Genomic DNA, 15143 nt, shown 5'->3' with positions numbered 1-15143 from the left:
GGGATGAAAACATTAGATATTTCACGAAAACTTAAGCATGATCAACGTACTGTTAAGAGATTTGTGGCTGAGTCTGTGTGTTAAGGTTGGCGGAACGCACCGAATATATTTATTAGATGAGATAGGTGCGTTCGCAACCCGGGATCCACCATGCTGGAAAGAACCTGCTGCTAAGCAAGGCGGCAAAGCAAATTAGTACAAACGAACTCTGTTACTTCACAGAGCACGTAGTAAAGAGAATGCTGTGCCCTGTTTAGCTCACAGGGGACACAGCTACTGTGTAGAGCTGACAGTGGTCATGCAGTTCAACCAACAAGCAGCTCCTCTCTGGTGGAGCCGGAATTATAATGGCTATTAGCCAGCCCTGAATTCAGACATAAACTCCTCGCCAGAGGTGCCAGCATTCTACGGGCTTATTTCAGCCGGGTCCCTGACTGCATGCACAAAACTCCTCGCCGGAGGTGCCAGCATTCTAGGGGCTTATTTCAGCCGGGTCCCTGACCACACACACGACCACACTGGCGCTGAGCTCATACATATTTGATACCAGCACATGGCCGTGCGGTCATGAGAACCTTTTATAGCTGTAGCACCTACATGACCTTCAAAGAAGGACCAATGGAAGGCTGCCACATAACTTGATCAGGAACAGGACCTTCCTGGAGGACCAATGGAAGTTGCTGCAGTACCTGAGCATGTGACCCTTGATCTCCACTGAGAGGTTCCTACCCTGGGCATGCTCAGTGTGTGCTAAGCAGGACTTAGTCCCAGAAAAGCCTGCTCACCGCAGAACAGTGCAGGGTACAATAGTAGAGCCTGGAGAGGCAGCAGTAACCCTTTGCACAGTATCAGATTCAGTGAGACGCTGGGACCGACGTCTCCACTGAGCAGGTTCCACTGTGGCCGATGCAGAATGGGAGACCGCAGCAGACATGGTTCGAGATTCCCCCTGTGCAGCAGCGGGAACTCGACATCTAACACTGTGTTCTTGCTGATAAAAGCATAATGAGGAAGGTTTCTGCCAGGCAAGTTCATCGGATTAAGAAAGCAGCTGCTAAAAATCCATTACAAACCAGCAAACAGATATTTAAAGCTGCTGGTGCCTCTGGAGTCCATCAAACCGCAAGGTGTAGGATCCTTCAAAGGATTGCTTTAGTTCATAAACCTACTATTTGGCCACCCCTAAACAGTGTTCACAAGCGAAAACGGCTGCAGTGGGCCCAGACATACATGAAGACTAATTTTCAAACTGTCTTGTTTACTGATGAGTGTCAAGCAACCCTTGATGGTCTAGATGGATAGAGTAGTGGATGGTTGGTGGATGGCCACCATGTCCCAACAAGGCTGTGATGTCAGCAAGGAGGTGAAGTCATGTTTTGGGCCGTAATCATGGGGAAAAGCTGGCAAGGCCGTTTAAGGTTCCTGAAGGTGTGAAAATGACCTCTGCAAATTATATAGAGTTTCTGACTGACAACTTTCTTCCATGGTATAAAAAGCAGAAACGTGCCTTCCGGAGCAAAATCATCTTCATGCATGACAATGCACCATCTCATGCTGCAGAGAATACCTCATAGTCATTGGCTGCTATAGGCATAAAAGGAGATAAACTCATGGTGTGGCCATCATCTTTCCCTGACCTCAACCCTATGGAGAACCTTTGGAGTATCATCAAGCAAAAGTTCTATGAGGGTGGGAGGCAGTTCACATCAAAACAGCAACTCTGGGAGGCTATTCTGACTTCACGCAAAGATATACAAGCAGAAAGTCTCCAAAAACTCACAAGTTCAATGGATGCAAGAATTGTGAAGGTGATATCAAAGAAGGGGTCCTAAGTTAACATGTAACTTGGCTTGTTAGGATTTTTTGGAGTTAAATAGCTTTTTTTATTCAGTGAATGTGACCTCCTAATGCTGCAAATTCCACAAATGAGCATTTTCAGTTCTTTAAAACATATCAAAAGTTTAGAAATTCTACTGTGCCTAATAATTTGAAACAGTGCATTTTGAGTTTTTATTCATTTTGGAGATTATACAGTTATCATTGGAAGGTTTATTCAATAAAATTCCATGTATACTCTAATGGGTGATGACTTTTATTAGACCGTTTATTAGACCATTCAGGAAAATCCGACAAAAATGTCATTTGCATAATACTTTGGAACATGGTGTAATATGTAGCAGGCAAAAAAGCTATACACTACAACACATATCATCCGAATGACCTGTAAAGAACACATACAGTCAATGTCTAAACATTTTCAAAAAATGTGTTATTTGGTAGTATTTTTAATTTGTAATTATTATGCAGATCCATTATAGCTTACCTAAGTGCCTCAACTATAAATTGGAAAGAAAATGTTATTTTACTAGTACAAACTAAATAGAAGAATCTTTTCAGTGTTTAAGAACTATTTGATAATGATTTACATGGTAAAATATCAGTTGGTAATATTTGTATTGGCAGTCACTTCAATGAAGATTGTAATCTCTAATTACTGCAGGATTTAAATACAAGTCAAAAGAATATTGAGATAACAGAATAAAATAAGTCAGGTCGTGTCAGTGTGAAGCAAAGTATTTTATGTGTATAATTTATATGTCTATTTCTATATGACTAAACAAGACAGAAAGATATGAGCAGTTTGCAAATTATCAGGTAGGAATATAAATAATGAGTCTTCCATTCAGCATCAGTGGTTATGATATCCATAATCTAATACCAAAAATATTTGACCACTTTCATTGCATTTTTACAGTGTTGCAGAAGCCAAAACCCCATAATTCTATTGTTTCTTTTTCTTTCCTCTTTATGGCACTTACTGATTGGTTAATTGACTTTTTATTTTTATAGACTAGACTTTCATGTGTACAGTGATGACAAATATGTGTATTTTACCCTTTCATTACTTCTTTACTTTGAATGCAGAAAAGGGTAATTTATATTTTTGTATATTTTCTAACATATTTTGAAAACTTTTCATTATTCTATTTTTGAGTCCCCTAAGGGGATTTTAAACTGTTATTGTGTGACTGCCTACACTATATATCGCCATAGTGCAGTATGGTAGCATATAGTAAAATGATGTCCTATGAATGCCAGACACAGACTGCTCTTTACGGGATCACCATGATTGTAAGCACAGGGACCCTCAGCAGAGCAGTCCCCGGATGTCATTTGAACCCATTTGCAAGCCCCGTAGTTTGCAGACATTAAATGTCGATGTCACAGGTCAACAGTAGGATTTAAGGGGTTAAAAGCGGTTAGTGGAGCTCATCTTCACTCGCTGCTGTGGCACAGCCATCTTCTGCTGGGAATCATGCAGGCCTCAGGAGATGGGGCCTCAACATTGAATATATCAATGCATTGAATGTCAGAATAGCGTTAATTATATGTACCAAGTGTCCTACTGGGGGGTCTACTTCTAGGAAAAACAGAGCAAAAGCTTAGCATGAGGATGAAAGCCTACAAATTTAAAGGACAAGTAGTATCCAGCCATAAAAAAAACAGTCTAAGGCTGGTTGATAAATATTATGCTAGGGTCCCATCAAAGATAGGTTTTCCTTGTCCCAAATGGTGGTCTCTCAAGAATTGGTCAATTTATGAGCTACTTAACTTCATTTTCAGAAATCTATTCTATATAGCAGTAATCCAGGCCAATCTTTATATATTCTATGTTTGCACACATGTTAGCACCTACAGAGGCTGCTATATTCCTTTGGTTATCATGCAGCCAGCAGCTTGCACTTATTCACACTTGTATCATTCGGTTTGGAAGTGCTGGCCATTTTTTTTTCCTATTGTAAGGAGTTTAGTCAGAGAATATTTCAAATCCTTTTAAATTGAAGGGAGACTTTTTTTTTTTTCGAAACACTTTACATTTTTATTCTTTCTTTAAATAATTTCATTTAGATAGGTCAGTGAAACGAAATAGGACATTTATTGTAAGTCATGTCTATTAGAAAAATAAAAAGAGAAGGGAGATTATTCTATTGTCAGAGTCGTCTGCTTTGTTCAAAACATGTAGGAAATGATTACCTCTGTCTGGTTGCCACGTGAATACGGCAGACACTTTATGCAGGGGTCTGTTAATCAGCACAACCTCGGGCTCCACTCTGACTCATCCAATTTAGTGGCTCCAGCAGCTGTACTGATATTTGCTACTGATTATCTGCACCGTACTTCTCTATTTTATTGGTCTCTATACTGATCTGGAAACTAATCCACACATGTATTGAGGCAGTGGGGACATTTTCTCCGCACAGAAAAGGCTGCAATAGCTAAAAAGATATCTCATTTTGGTAATTTGCGCTAATGGTCCTCATGGTAACATAGTCTGATGGTTCAGTTTCACACTAAGGTTTCATTAGCTTGCAAATGTTTCCAATGAATAACTCATCTGGTTAATGTCTGCCCAGAGCTCTTACATGGTGGAAAATATCTAATAGGCATGACTGATACAACGGACTGTGTTGTCTTCCTTTAGCTCTTTGCATGGCTTATTAATGCATTCTAACTATGTGGATCTTTACTTATAAGAAAACATGAATAGTATTGTAAGTAGTAATGAGCAAACCTGCCAAAGTAAAGGTTCGATAGACTCCCTAAAATTCAATCTGAAAATTCTAGCCCTCTCAAATGTAACCATTGTGTTATACTCTGAGGTCTTTACAGATTAAAGAGCATAATAAATGGAGTTAAGAAAAGTTAAAAAAAATGTATACGCAGCTCCCCCAGGCTCTTACCTGTCCAGCAGACCAGCCCTGATCAAAACCGGTCTTCAGTCTCGAATATCCAGCACCTTTGGCATTTCTGGTGTTGAGTAGCGTTGAGCAAAACGGATCGGACAATTTCAAAAGTCGCCGACTTTTGGCAAAGTCGGGATTCATGAAACCTGACCCGATCCTAGTGTGGGATCGGCCATGCGGTCGGCGATCTTCGCACCAAAGTCGGGTTTCATTTTTATATATATATATGCCATTGAGACACACATATATATGTATATTTATATTTACTTCAGCGCGATATAGCAGAAAAGCCGGTAATTCAATTGCCGGCTTTTCATTTCTCCTTCCTAAACCCGACATGATATGAGACATGGTTTACATACAGTAAACCATGTCATATTCCCATTTTTTTTGCATATTCCACACTACTTGGGCGGCATGGTGGCTCAGTGGATAGCACAGTAGCCTTGCAGCGCTGGAGTCCTGGGTTCAAACCCCGCCAAGGACAACATCTGCAAAGAGTTTGTATGTTCTCTCCGTGTTTGCGTGGGTTTCCTCCGGGCACTCCGGTTTCCTCCCACATTCCAAAGACATACTGATAGGGAATTTAGATTGTGAGCCCCATCGGGGACAGTGATGATAATGTGTGCAAAAATGTAAAGCGCTGCGGAATATGTTAGCGCTATATAAAAATAAAGATTATTATTATTATTACTACTAATGTTAGTAGTGTGTATGTGCAAAATTTGGGCGCTCAAAAAAGGAAAAGTCGCTCAACCCTAGTGTTGAGTAGACTGCCTGGGTATTTTTCTATTTTTCTTTGATTCACATGAAGCAATTCACAAAAGAATTACCAATTTTTTAAAAGATTCAAAACACATTTGTTTTAAAGTGAAACTCTCAGATATTATATAGAGTCATTGCAAACAGAGTGATCTATTTCAAGTGTTTATTTCTGTTAATGTTGATGACTATAGCTTACAGCCAATGAAAACCCAAAAGTCATTATCTCAGTAAATTAGAATAATAAACAAAAAACACCTGCAAAGGCTTCGTAAGCGTTTAAAAAGGTCCCTTAGTCTGTTTCTGTAGGCTCCACAATCATCGGGAAGACTGCTGGCTTGACAGATGTCAAATGTTGTTTTTGCTTGAGACCCTTTTCTGATTATGACTTTCAGCTTTCATCTTTAACTTTTATGATAACATCTAATTTTCTTCTCAGGACTAGGAATATGACTCTGTGACACTGTCTATTTTGTGTCCTTAGGAGGTTATTAGGTTTACCATCATCATAGTTTCATAGTTAACTGATCCTTGTATTTCTTAAATCTGTTATCTATCTATGCTTGTAATATATTCATGGCAAAAATGAAAGACTTTTGCTTAAAATAGGGTCCCTTTTTGGTACAAATTCATGGCATCACATCCCACCAACCCAGAGCATCCCTTTGGGTTGTTGCTTACAAAATACAGTCTCTGAAGGAGAAAAGGTTGATTTGACTCTCTCACTTTACTTTTTTTGCTAATGTTGCTTCATCTATGTAGAGAAGCCCATTGGTATACCGAATTATGGACCCCCTTTTAGGAACCCATAGCTATGGCAAACAAGGTGTGCCACTACAGTATGTACGACCAGTCACGCTAAGCCAACCTTGTAAAATTCTGCTTTGTTTACTGAAAACATGACATTAAAAGAGACTGAAAACTTAAGCTTTCTGAAATACAGACACTAAAGGTACCTTCACACTCAGCAACTTTACAATGAGAACGACAGCGATCCGTGACGTTGCAGCGTCCTGGATAGCGATCTCGTTGTTTTTGACACGCAGCAGCGATCAGGATCCCGCTGTGCCATCGCTGGTCGGAGCTAGAAGTCCAGAACTTTATTTCGTCGTCAGGTCGGCGTGTATTGTCATGTTTGACAGCAAAAGCAACGATGCCAGCAATGTTTTTACATGGAGCTAACAACCAGCGAGAACGATAAGTGAGTCGCCATTATGTCACTGGATCGCTCCTGCATCGTTCTGGTGTTGCTGTGTTTGACGTCTCTACAGTGACCTAAACAGCGATGCTGCAGCGATCTAGTTTAGGTCGGCTCGTTGTCTATATCGCTGCAGTGTCGCTGAGTGTGACAGTACCTTAAGCCTGAAACCCGATCGGAGTTTAAATACTAAGGCCATGTGCTTCTTCATAGACATGTTTTTCTAAAAAAAAATGTCAGTGGATTTCCTACCGTGCGGATAAATGACAGATGGTATTATTTCAGAGTATGTCATTCATAATGAGCTAGAAAAATGAAAAAAGTGAGACAGCTTGGGATGATAAAATGATTTTTTTTTATGGTAATATGCTTCCAATTGACTAGGATAAGTGTCTGATCTTCTATTACTATGCTTTTATCATTAGCTTCCTTTTTTGTTTTTTCATTTAACCTCTTCCATATGGAGTAAATGTTGCAAGGGGTCTGTAATGAAATGTCGCTGGCCTGTTCACATTCACCGTTATCGGCTTTTGACAATATCTCTGTAGACCACAGGTCTACCTATGTGTGCCGCTTGGTCTTTCCTTTTTTCCATTATCAATTATCTATGTTATATCATTTGTTATTTATGAAGACAAGTAAGAGTCCCTTATGACTGTCTATTGATCATATTTATTCCTAATGTAATTTATGGAGCTTTGAGACATTGAAGAACTTTATTGTTTATGGTCATCCTTTTGGACTATTCTATCATTGAACTCAGAATAGTGAATAAAGCTGCCTTTTGCTATACAATGTGAATTTGAATAACATGTACAATTTTTGGAATAGCAACGGTTTCTGGAGAATTATTGAATATAACTGCTTATGTTCCACTGCTGACCTTCATAGGTCTTGAGGGACCTTGCTTCTTCAGTGCAGAGATGTTTCGATGGCACATAGGCAGCAGACACAACATTAAGCACACTGCCGGATACAGACTGAAAAAGGCCCCTGTGCAAAGACAGCATATGGGCCTTTGCAGTCCAATAGCTCATCATAATGAATAATTCAACATTTTTTAGTTGGATTATGGGCCCCCTTACTTCTGTTCTGCACAGGTTGGCCCCTCATTAGGCAGATGATTGCGGTGTCATGGCTAATCGATGTAGTCGGTTATTAAAAATAATATAGTTTTCATGCATTATTCTATATAAAATCTAAAGAGATAGGAATAACACCATACACGGAAGCAAAATTGGTGTTTTTGACAAGAGTTTTTCTGCAAAAAATGCAGTATTTCACTGTCTCAACAAAGTGAAAGTGTTTTCTGAAATTTCATGCAGTTGTTGCTTTTATTCCCTTGCAAATTTGATGCTGTTTCAAATCTACTGCATGCCATTTTTTCAGCATTGTTGCAGCATTTTTCACCCATTCTAATGAATAGGAAAAAAAGCATAAAAGGAAAACAAATGAAAAACACATGTTTTTAATGCAACGTTTTTCTACCAAGAGACACGTTTTTGGTGCAGAAATGTCTGCACCAAAAATTCATCGCGTGCACATACCGGAATGTGCGAGTCCAGCCTTACTGATTTGTAGCATTTTGTTATCACATTTTCATTGCCGTTCTGCTGTAATTATAGTTTCAATGTTGAATGAAAGGCTTATGTTGTGTACTGGTTAATTATTTAAATCAATTAATATGACTTACAGTATACTTGCTAATGGCATGGTGTACAGGAACAAAGGATGGGGCAGAGAAAAGCATCAATTATGCATTCCGCTAATCTGTTACTGAAAAGTGATAAAGTAATTCAGGAAGTGATATTCATCATTTCGGATAATAAATGTTAAAGCTGAAATCACCAACAGTAAGAAGCATAAATGTTCATGGAAGAAGAGGGACAGCGAAGAATATCAGTGGGTAAAATGACATTTGGAGTTGTCTATCAGGATGATAATATGTGACAATTGGAAAATGATAAAATGACAAAAATGACAAGTCATATCAAACCGGTTTGTAAACTGACAGTAAAGCTCATCTTATGACATCAAGTCGTGAAATAAAAAATGAATGCTACGTGTAAGTATATTTACTTTACAATTACTAAAATACACATTTATGTAGCTTTGTTGACTAGAGAAGAGCAATAATCAATTTACTGTTAGATAGGTAAAGAGAAACTGTCAGTATAATCAACTTTCATAAGCCGTCTATATGGGTATATCCGGTCATCAGAAGCTGAATAAGTGATATCATTATATCTGCAATCTTATTACAGAAAAGTACGCATTTTACTTAACATCTAAATGAGCTGTTAATATCTATGGGCCGGATAGAGAGCTCCCCCAGAATCCCCAAGGGTTTCTTTAATTGAAATGGGTCATTCAATACCAGTGTGAAACATGTAATGACTGATAGTCTGCTTTCCTGATCTACATGGCTCACACTAGTAAATCCCATTTTATTTATAAGTTCTTAACGTATATACTCACTCACCCTCGCAGAAACCTCAAACACCTTAATTTACAATTAGTCTTTGAATCCCTTCTCCCTCTTACAGACGTATCTTCCCTTCATGACACAGATGCTGCTGCCACTTATTATAACACCACAATAACAGCGACACTATTCGGCCACCCCCTCATGCATAGCAAAACTGGTACAATCAACAGAGAGCTCTGGCTTACCAGCCTGACTAAAGAACTGAGATGGGCTTCCAGGGTCGATGAGCAGAGATGGAAGAGATCCCACACTGCTGAACACTTGATCGCATACAAGCAGTCCCTCGCCAGCTTCAAGTCCACACTCACAGAAGCAAAACAATCTTACTTCTCATCCCTCATATCCTCCCTGTCTCACAACCCTACACAGCTTTTCAACACTTTCAATTCACTACTTCGTCCCCCAGCACCTCCTCCCTCCCCCCTCATTTCTGCGATGACTTTGCCTCTTTCTTTAAACAGAAGATCGATACGATCAGAGAAAGCTTTGGCCAACAGTGCCCAATGCCACTCATAGCCGCTGAACGCTGTTCCTCCAAAACCAGCTTCAACAACATGACAGAAGATCAGCTCTCCACCCTCCTGTCAAGATCACACCTGACCTCACCAATTGCATGCTTGATCTGCTCCCATCCCAGAGTACAAAGGAGGGCAACAAAATTAATAAAGGGGATGGGAGAACTACAATACCCAGATAGATTAGCGAAATTAGGATTATTTAGTCTAGAAAAAAGAAGACTGAGGGGCGATCTAATAACCATGTATAAGTATATAAGGGGACAATACAAATATCTCGCTGAGGATCTGTTTATACCAAAGAAGGTGACGGGCACAAGGGGGCATTCTTTGCGTCTGGAGGAGAGAAGGTTTTTCCACCAACATAGAAGAGGATTCTTTACAGTTAGGGCAGTGAGAATCTGGAATTGCTTGCCTGAGGAGGTGGTGATGGCAAACTCAGTCGAGGGGTTCAAGAGAGGCCTGGATGTCTTCCTGGAGCAGAACAATATTGTATCATACAATTATTAGGTTCTGTAGAAGGACGTAGATCTGGGGATTTATTATGATGGAATATAGGCTGAACTGGATGGACAAATGTCTTTTTTCGGCCTTACTAACTATGTTACTATGTTACTATGTTACATGCTGGGCTCTGCCCACAGCCGTGTACCATTCTTCTCAACTTGGAAATTTACAGCCCGCACACACACGGCTTCACTCCGAGAACCCGATACACACACGGCTCTGCTCCGTACACCTTGTACACATGCGGCTCTGCTCCGTACACCTTGCACACATGACTTTGCTCCGAGAACCCCGTACACATGCGGCTCTGCTCCGTACACCTTGTACACACGTGGCTCTGCTCCTTACACCTTGTACACACGCAGCTCTGCCCCTTACACCTTGTACACACGGCTTCGCTCCGAGAACCCCGTACACACACGGCTCTGTTCCATACACCTTGTACACACGCGGCTCTGCGCTGTACACCTTGCACAAACGGCTTCACTTTGAGAACCCAGTACTCACACGGCTCTGCTCCGTACACCTTGTACACACGCGGCTCTGCTCCGTACACCTTGCACACATGGCTTTGCTTCGAGAACTCCGTACACACATGGCTCTGCTCCGTACACCCTGTACACACGTGGCTCTGCTCCGTACACCTTGCACACACGGCTTCGCTCCGAGAACCCCATACACACGGCTCTGCTCCGTACACCTTGTACACACGCGGCTCTGCTCCGTACACCTTGTACACACGCAGCTCTGCTCCTTACACCTTGTACACACGCGGCTCCGCTCCTTACACCTGCGGATCTGCTCTATACACCTCACATACACAGCTCCGCTTTGTACACTCCATACACACGCTTCTCCGCTCCGTCCACCCCGTACACACGCGGCTCCGCTCCATACACCTCAGAAACATGCAGCACCACTCCATACACCCCATAGTAACATAGTAACATAGTAACATAGTTAGTAAGGCCGAAAAAAGACATTTGTCCATCCAGTTCAGCCTATATTCCATCATAATAAATCCCCAGATCTACGTCCTTCTACAGAACCTAATTGTATGATAGAATATTGTTCTGCTCCAGGAAGACATCCAGTCCTCTCTTGAACCCCTCGACTGAGTTCGCCATCACCACCTCCTCAGGCAAGCAATTCCAGATTCTCACTGCCCTAACAGTAAAGAATCCTCTTCTATGTTGGTGGAAAAACCTTCTCTCCTCCATACATACATGACTCCGCTCACCTCTTTCACCCTCGGCTCAGCTTTGTACACCTCGTACACACCTGACTCCGCTCCGTACACCTTGTACACATTGCTCCACTACACACATACACGGCTCCGCTCTGTACACCTTGTACACACATGGCTCTGCTCCATCCACACTGTAAACCCCTCCTGACCCCACACATAAACATCCCCTCATTCAGCACCCTGACAATCAAGCACAGCAGAGTCCTGCATACACTGAGGCCACTGATCATGTGACCCCTGACTCCTCCCCTCCTGTGACCTCATCACAGGTCCTCTGCACACAGAACAGGTGTGTGTGTGTGTGTGTGTGTGTACATGCATGTGTCAGGTGTAAGTAGCACATCAGCACTTTACAGCCGTTGCACTCACCAGCTGCTGCCTTCCATCTCTGTCAAGCTTCAGTGACACGCCCAGCCCTTCTGCTAGGTCACATGTCCTTCACGGACACGCCCACTCGCCACACACTGCTGGAAGTCTGGGGAAGCTGTGGGCGTGGCCAGCAGGGTGCGTGACTTGTCTGCTTGTTTGCTGGATTGGGCGGGCCCTTAAACACTCGGGCCCAGTTGCAGCTGCGACCTCTGTGACCGCAGCTGTTACGCCCCTGCTCCCACCTCTCCTCCTGCTCCCTGTTTGACAGGTTAAAATCTGGCTTCTGACCCCATCACTCAACTGAAACTGCCCTAACTAAAATCACCAATGACCTACTAACCGCCAAGAGCAAGCGGCACTACTCTGTCCTCCTTCTCCTGGACCAGTCTTCTGCCTTTGACACTGTGGACCACTCCCTCCTGCTACAGATTTTATCATCACTTGGCATCACAGACTTGGCGTTATCCTGGATCTCATCATATCTAACAGACCGAACATTTAGTGTCTCCCTCTCTCACACCACCTCCTCGCCTCGCCCCTTGTCTGTCGGTGTTCCTCAAGGCTCAGTCCTAGGGCCCCTGCTCTTCTCCATCTACACCTTCGGCCAGGGACAGCTCATAGAATCCCACAGTTTGCAGTATCATCTCTATGCCGATGACATGCAGATCTACCTATCCGGACCTGACCTCACCTCCTTACTCACCAAAATCCCACACTGTCTACCATCTCAGCCTTCTTTTCTGCTGACTTTCTAAAACTGAACATGGACAAAACAGAATTCATCATCTTCCCCATCTCACACTACCTCTCCACCAGATCTATCCATCAATGTCAATGGCTGCTCACTTTCCCCAGTCCCGCATGCTCAGTGCCTCAGGGTGATCCTCGACTCTGCCCTCTCATTCAAGCCACATATCCAAGCCCTTGCTTCCTCCTGCCATTTCAAACTCAAAAATACTTTGCAGATCCGCGCATTCCTTGATCCCAAAACCACAAAAACACTAGTACACACCCTTATCGTCTCCCGCCTTGACTACTGCAACCTCCTAATCTCTGGCCTCCCCTCTAGCACTCTGCTTCCTGACTAATCTACCTGTCTCCCCACTATTTCCCTCTCCCCTATGCCAAACCCCTCACTGGCTTCCTATCGTCCACTGACTCCAGTTCAAAACTTCCAAGATCTCCTTCTCTACTCCCCTCTTATCTCTTCTTTCCACAACCGCATCCAAGACTTCTCCCGTGCTTCACCCATACTCTGGAATTCTCTACCCCAACACATCAGACTCTTGCATACCACAGAAACCCTCAAAAAGAACCTGAATACTCACCTCTTCCAACAAGCCTACAGCCTGCAGTGATTCTCAACCTACTGAACCGCCCCACAACCACCTCTACCCTCTCCTAGTGTATCCTCACTCATCCCCTGCTGACTGTCAGCCCTCTCGGGCAGGGTCTTCCCTCCTTCTGTACCTGTTAGTGCCTTGTTTTTTGCTCATGTTTATTGTATTTGTCTATATTTGCCCCCTTTTTCACATGTAAAGCGCCATGGAATAAATGGCGCTATTAAAAAATGTATAATAATAATAATAAAGCATATTCTTGGGGAAATCTGTGTCCAGCCCATAGATCTTAACTGTTCATTTACATATTAGGAAAAATGTGGATTTTTCTGTAATGAGACATTGGATTGAAGAAATAAAGGTATAATTTTATTCCAATTTCTATGACCTGGATCCAATTACAGACAACTGAGGAAGGTTTACACTTCTGACAGATCCCCTTTAGTGGTATAATATTGGGTAAAAAATGATTTGGATAACAGAATATATTAAACTGAATTACAGCAACAATTGCCAGGGAGATGATGACAAATTAAATATAATCTCAAAATTAGCATATAAAAAATGATGTGGGGTCTCTCCTATTTTTGATAACTAGGCAAGGTAAAACAGACAGCTGTGGGCTTATATTATTAGGCTGGGAAGGTCCATGGTTATTGGGCCCTTCCCATCATAAAAATACAAGCCCACAGCCGCCCATAATTTGCACATCACATTACATGCGCCAATTCTGGCACTTCGCCCTGGCTCTTCCTGATTGCCCTGGTCCGGTGGCAATCTTGGTAATGGTTTATGGGGTTGATGTCAGCTGTGTAATGACAGCTGGTATCAAGTCCAGGGGTTAGTAATGGATAGGGGTTTATCAGACACCCCATTACTAGCCCAGTATGTTAAAGGGAAAAAAACACACACAAATATTTTATTTTAGAAAACTGCACCCAACTCTAGCCCTGTTTCAACAATTAATAAAAAAAGAAAACTGCCATCCAGTCCAGGGATTCAAATGTAGTCAATAGAATCTGAAGTAGAGCATAAATGAAAACATGAAAGAGAGAGGTAAAGATATAAAATAAATAAACAGTCTCTCATTCACCAACTTATTATTAAAAAATAACGCCGAAGATAAAATATAATCCAAGGTGCTCCCACTATGTCTATTGTTTCTGTGCTGCAGCATAAAGACCCTCGTTCTGAGAACTCTGCTTCATAGGCCACTCTTGGTCATGTCTCGTGAGCGATAACATAAGTAACACAGTAGGGTCATCACTAGTGTTGAGCGATACCGTCCGATACTTGAAAGTATCGGTATCGGATAGTATCGGCCGATACCTGAAAAATATCGGATATCGCCGATACCGATATCCGATACCAATACAAGTCAATGGGACATCAAGTATCGGAAGGTATTCTCATGGTTCCCAGGGTCTGAAGGAGAGGAAACTCTCCTTCAGGCCCTGGGATACATAGGGATGTGTAAAATAAAGAATTAAAATAAAAAATATTGATATATTTACCTCTCCGGCGGCCCCTGAACTCAGCGCGGGTAACCGGCAGGCTTCGTTGTTCAAAATCAGCGCTTTTAGGACCTGAGAATCACGTCCCGGCTTCTGATTGGTCGCGGGCCGCCCATGTGACCGCCACGCGACCAATCACAAGCCGCGACGTCACCGCAAGCTATTAACGCGCTCATTTTTAAAAATGAGCGCGGTAATGACTTTCAAAGACGTAGCGGCTTGTGATTGGTCGCGGCCACGCGACCAATCACAAGCCGCGACGTCACCGCACGCTATTAACGCGCTCATTTTTAAAAATGAGCGCGTTAATAGCTTGCGGTGACGTCGCGGCTTGTGATTGGTCGCGTGGCCGCGACCAATCACAAGCCGCTACGTCTTTGAAAGCCATTAACGCGCTCATTTTTAAAAATGAGCGCGTTAATAGCTTGCGGTGACGTCGCGGCTTGTGATTGGTCG

Source organism: Ranitomeya imitator, chromosome 2 (genome assembly GCF_032444005.1).
Source record: "Ranitomeya imitator isolate aRanImi1 chromosome 2, aRanImi1.pri, whole genome shotgun sequence".
Taxonomy (NCBI): Eukaryota; Metazoa; Chordata; class Amphibia; order Anura; family Dendrobatidae; genus Ranitomeya; species Ranitomeya imitator.
The sequence above is the reverse complement of the archived record's forward strand: the minus strand, read 5'-3'. Positions refer to the sequence as shown.